Source organism: Hipposideros armiger, unplaced genomic scaffold (genome assembly GCF_001890085.2).
Source record: "Hipposideros armiger isolate ML-2016 unplaced genomic scaffold, ASM189008v1 scaffold_168, whole genome shotgun sequence".
NCBI lineage: Eukaryota > Metazoa > Chordata > Mammalia > Chiroptera > Hipposideridae > Hipposideros > Hipposideros armiger.
Window position 1 is genome coordinate 1618003 of NW_017731518.1, and position 6000 is coordinate 1624002.

Here is a 6000-nt window from a genome sequence, read left to right on the forward strand (position 1 = left end):
CACTATTTACTTCATGGTAAGCTTTTCCAGGGAAAGGCTTGTGTCTGATTAAGCTCTGTATAAACCTAAGTAATTTTTGTGATGCCTAAACAAAAAAGTATTTGTAAAATAAATGAATACTGTGACACTGAGAGCTACTGTTTTCAAGAATAGGTGTAGCTTCTTCCTGACCAAAAGTTCTGTGATTCTCAGCCCTTTGATTCTTTCCCTGGGACTGTCGCTTTTAGCTCACAGTGCCTCATCGTTCAGTTTTACGTCGGTTATCTCTCCTTAAGCACATTCCTTACCTTCTATTTGCCTATAGAAGAGCTACTTTATCTCAATTCTACTTAGGAGGCTTTAGGAGGGCTTCAGCCTGGAACGTGATGTGCTATAGGGCAAAGGCATAAACCCTGGTGTTGGCTTTCACCGGGTTCAATTCCTGCTTGAGCAGAATTAGCTGTGTAAACTTAGGCAAACGCTGCATTCTTACCTCTGTAACCCCTGCCTTGCTCATCTCTAAAAATGGCCATGACTAAGAACCCTCCATGCTGGAAGTGCACTGGGAAATTAGTGCTCTACTGTGTTTGATGTCTTGGCCCACAAGTAAGACTCAATCAGTATTGGTTCCCTTCCTTTTAGGCAGTTTGGTCAGTATATTTTATTTCCCTTGAAAATAGTTTCACCTATTTTTTTTTTAATGGGGAAACCTGTGTTTTGTTTTCTTTTGAGGTCTTTGGAAGTTTTTACATATAAGGTCCCTCGCATCACCCCCAATAGCTATCTACAGGTTTCAAGGAGTCATGAACCCATGCCCAAGGAGAATCTCTCTAAAGGTTCCATCAGCATGCCACGCGTCGGAGGAAAACATGTTTGGCTTTCGCATTCTTAGGATTCTCTTCCATTTTCTGACAGACAGTGAAAGTCACTGAACCCTCCCCTTTAGGTTTAAGCTAATCAACCAAATTGCCTTATAGAATGTATGCTCTGGGTTGGAGGCAGAAATTTTAAAAAAAAGGTGCCTTTTGTTGATCACTGACCATTGCAGGAGATGGGGTCAGTACTTTGCTCATGGTTCATATTTGGCAGGCGATCTTCACATGCCCAGAGTGTACTGCTGTTGGGGCACAGAGGTGGGCTGGTGACTGAAACTGCCCATTTCAGGAGATGATATGCTTTGAACAAACTTCTCCCAAGAGAGAACTCTAAATGAGCAACAACATATCTAAAGATGCTAAAGATGATCAGTTAACAGAGAAATGCAAAATGAAGCCACTCTACGTCCTTTACAATGTCTAAAATAAAATGTGGAAATGCCGAGAATCGGTGAGGGTTTGGATTACCTGAACTCCCATAAACTGCTGGCGGGAATGTAAATGACTAAAGTCAACTTTGAAAAGTTGTTTGGCAGCATCTATACAACCAATTATATGCATGCCCTTTGATGAATAAATTCACCCCTGGATATATACCCAATAGAAATGTGTCTAAAGGTACATGGAAAAAAAATGTGTAAAACATTCACAGCAGCATTATTTTTAATGACATAAAACTGGCAACAGACCACAAGTCCATCAATAATATAATGAAAGAAATGTGAGTATTTATAAGTGGAATATTATAAAGCAATGAAAGAGAGAAACTACTGCTACATACAACAACATAATAAGTGGCATATGCCAAATATTGAGGGCAAGAAAAAGCCACTAGAATTTACATTATGTAATTCCATTTAGTAAAGTTTAGAGACAGGCAAAACTAGAGCCATGTTTGTAATTTTTGTAATGATAAGGAAAAAGCACAAGAGAGGCTTCTAGGATGCTGGTTATATCCTATATCTTGCTCTGGGCTGTGACAGATGGGTATATATACTTTAGAATTCATTGACCTGTTCACTTCAGAATTGCTGTATGTACTTTATGCTTCAACAAAATGTTTTCAAAAAGTACTAAGATTTGGTCATTTGCTAGATGCGGGCACTAAAATGTGACACTATGTCTCTAGCGTGGATGACTGGGGGACGGCTATCCAATGTGATAAGCTTACTAAGAGGCAATATTGCTTAGTGGTTCAGAGCACAGGCACCGGAGCGAGAACGTTGGTTTCAACCCCAGCCCTGTTACTAATTCTCGAAGTTTGAACAAGTTATGTAACCTCTTGTATCTGTTTCTGCAACTATAAAAGGGGTGATGATAATAGTGGTAGCACTTAACTTCATTCATAAGGTCAGCGTGATGATGAAATTATTTAATATTTGTATAGTGTTTAAGTTAGTGGTTTCTAGAAAGTAAATGTTATATATGTGTTTGTTAAATAAAATAAGCACTGAGGGTTCCAGTTTAGGAAAGAACTGGGGGTGTTCAATTTTGGACAAGGTGAGTCTGAAACACGTATCTATAGATCTGTGTCTGTATCTATATATGATAGAGGTCATAGGCATACAGGTGTTCATTGAAACCCTGAGAATACATGGGAGTTCTCCAGGAAAAGTGTGTAGTAGGAAGATTCATAGAAATGGGATGGAGCCCTGGGCCACAAGAATCACCCAAGATATGGAGGATGAATGGAAGAAGAGCTGCAAGGAGAATCACAACCACATATTTTTACACAAACCAAAGAAATAGAGTGCTTAATGTAGGGAGAGAGAAAATATGACTGGGTGGTCTATTCAAAGTCAATGGTTACCTTAGCAAGATTAATTTTATTCTTATATCAGGGTGATAGAAGGCAGCCTAGAGGGGCTCATGTAGGAAAATGAGGACATGGGAAAAGCAAGCGTGACCTCACTTAAGAAAAGCTTGAAAGAAGAAGAAGAAAAGAAAGAAGCTGGAGATAAGATGGTTTTCTCGGGATAGTCAGTGTGCCTCTAGGCTGAGGGGAAAAGCAAGCCAACCGGAGGAGGCTAAAAAGACAAGAGAGGGAGAAGACTGATGAAGCAAGGTCTCGGAAGGGGCAGGAAGAAGTGGCTTCAAGGGCTTGCATTCCCTGCAGCCCTTGTCGCTGACTAGGATGGCCTGGTCTGACCCATAATTGGGAAGCTAGTTCGCTCATACTAGATGTGATGGCTTTTTATTGGTTTGGGCTGGTCTCATTTGGTGCTTGAACATAAATATCTCTAGAAGAAGAACATTTATCTTTTATGGGGCAATGGTTAGGTCTTAAGCGTGAGCAAAAGGAGTTCAGAAAAGTAAGACAAGCAACATACTTCTGGATCTCTGGGGACAGCTTGCTGGGATGGTTGTCATCATCTCTCCTGAGGTCACTTCTCCAGAGCCTCCGCCTGTCCTGGACAGGGGGAAGGGGGAAGGTTGGCCCTCACCCCTTTAAGACTCATAGGCTCTCCTTCTAAGTCTTGAACTCCAAGGTCACCAAAGGGAGGGATGCTGGCGTCTTTGGAAAACACGTCATCTGATCGTCACGTCTTCAGAGGATTTACCAGCAAGAAATGTGGTTGAGGTCTAATTTTTGCCCTGTTCGTTCATTAGAATTCTCTATGTGTAATTGGTTTTCTGGTCCCTTTTAGCATTAACTTGGTAGGGCTTCTTCTCCTCCTCCTCCACTTCCTCCTCCTCCTCATCCTGCTCTTCCTCTTCCTCTTCCTCTTCCTCTTCCTCTTCTTCTTCTTCTTCTTCTTCTTCAGTTCTACTTACCTCATCTCACCACTGTTCATTACAGAAAACTTTTGGTTTTATATTCTTTTCAGAAAATCATCCTTTTCAAATCTCTGAAGGAACCTCATTAAAAGCACTATAAAGTAACAAATGGGCCATTCAGAAATGTACAGAAAATATTTGATTATCAGTATAGGAAGCAGAGCTGGGGAAGGGGGAAGGGAGTGCTCACAAGGCCAGACCCATTTTTAAGCCTTTCATTTCCTTGCGTTTCTAAGGCTATTTGTAGTATGTAAATAATAATTGTATTTCTAATATTATTGGAAGTTGGAAGAATTCACATAAATTGATTTTTAGAGGCTACAGCTTCTTCATTTAAGATTCAAAAGCAAGTTTCTGTAAAATTTTGACCATTTGATATGAAAACCTTCCTAAAATATATTACATTTCCCCTCTTAGATACTTAGTATAATGGAACCGCTAAGCTTTTCTTAATGGCTAAGTTGTGTTTATCCAGGTCTCTATAGGGAAACCCCAGAGCTGATGCAGAGTCTAGGCCTGCTTGCCCTGACACTAAATGGCCTGAGGTGGCCATGCTTTTTGCATCCTGGTGACTATTCTGTATAGGATTTATCTCTTATATACAGCCATGAGGACACAACAAAAGCATTGACTTTCATTGTAAACATAATTAAAATTATTCGGTCATCTGGATTTCTAGCCCACAGCAGATAAGATGCTATGGCTGACCCAGTGTGTTTCTGACAGTGATCCCATCTAAATCTCTGCTCAGAATCCATATGGGCCAAATACAAAACACTGTGATAAACACAGCAATAAACGTAATCTGAGAATCATGTATTGTTTTCTAGAAATACATCCTTTTCTTCATTCATTGCACTATTTGACCGTCACAAAAACCTTGTAAGAAATAAAAATAACACTTATTGGACTTCTGCTATGTACCAGGCACAGTTTTAAGCTTGTACTGTGCATTAATTCATTTATTCACTCAATACATTATCACTGTTTGGCTGCTCTGTGCCGGGCACTGTTCTCAATGCAGGGAACAAAACAACAAGAGTTCCTCCCCTCGTGTAGCTCATATTTTATTAGACTGATGAATAAGAACGAACCAACCAAATAAATAAATACATGCGCATCAGATGGAAGGAGCAATTTAAAGGAAAATGAAGCAGGGAAGGAGGTAGGGAGGGCCAGGGTGGGGTCATTTAAAGCAATATGGTTAGGAAGGACACACTAAGAAAGTGACACCTGAACAAAAAATTGAAAGAGATAAGTGAGCCATCCAAGCACATTACCTAGGCAGCAGTTCTCAACCTGTGGGTCGCGACCTCTTTGGGGGTCTAACGACCCTTTCCCAGGGGTCGCCTAAGACCATCGGAAAACAAAAAGATATTTACATTACGATTCATGACAGTAGCACAATTACAGTTATAGAGTAGCAACGAAAATAATTTATGGTTGGGGGTTACCACAACATGAGGAACTGTATGAAGGGGTTGCGGCATTAGGAAGGTTGAGAACCACTGACCTAGGGGAAAAGCATCCTGGTCAGAGAAAACAGCAAGTGCAAAGGTCCTGAGGTGGAAGTAAGACTTGTGTGTCCCAGGAGCAGCAAGGAGCCAATGTGACTAAAATTGAGTGAACAAGGGAAGAGTATTAAGAGATGAGGTCCTAGGTTACAAAGGGCCATTGAGATGACATTGGCTTTTATTCTGCAAAAGAAAGGAAAATATTGAAACGTTTTTGAGCAGAGGAGTGGTAAGATCTGACTATGTTTAAATAGGGGCACCATGATCGCTGTGAGGAGAACAGGCGTAGGGGGCAGGGATGGAAGCAGAGAAACTAGTTAGAAGGCTATTACCTTAATCCAGGTGAGAGATGATGGTGGCTTGGACTCCGAGGGTTGTAATGGAGATGAGAAGGGATAGGATGCAGATGCATTTTGAAGATAGAGTCAGGAGGGTTTGTTGATGTATTAGATGTGAGATTTGAGAGGGGAAAAACAGAGTCAAGCACCACTCCCAGGTTTGTGGCCTGAAAAGAGTGGTACTGCTATTCATGGAAGTGGTAATGATAATGGGGAGGCACAGATCTGGGGAGAAAGCATAAGATGTTTGTTTTGATTTTGTTTGTTTTGAACATGTTCACTTTGAGACGGCTTTCATATACTCAAATGGAAATACCAAGGAGGCAGTGGATGTATGCATGTGGAGTGTTTATGTTTTTTGATCAGGGGCAGATGGGGATGGGGGGCATTGGATCAAGGGTGGGAGGGGAGAAGTTAGCTTTGGAGAAATAATATTTCTTTTTCCCTTAAAATAATTGCTTAGTGTGAGACGTAAGGTGAAAATACAAGGAAATAGTAAAGTAGCAAAGTGAGAAC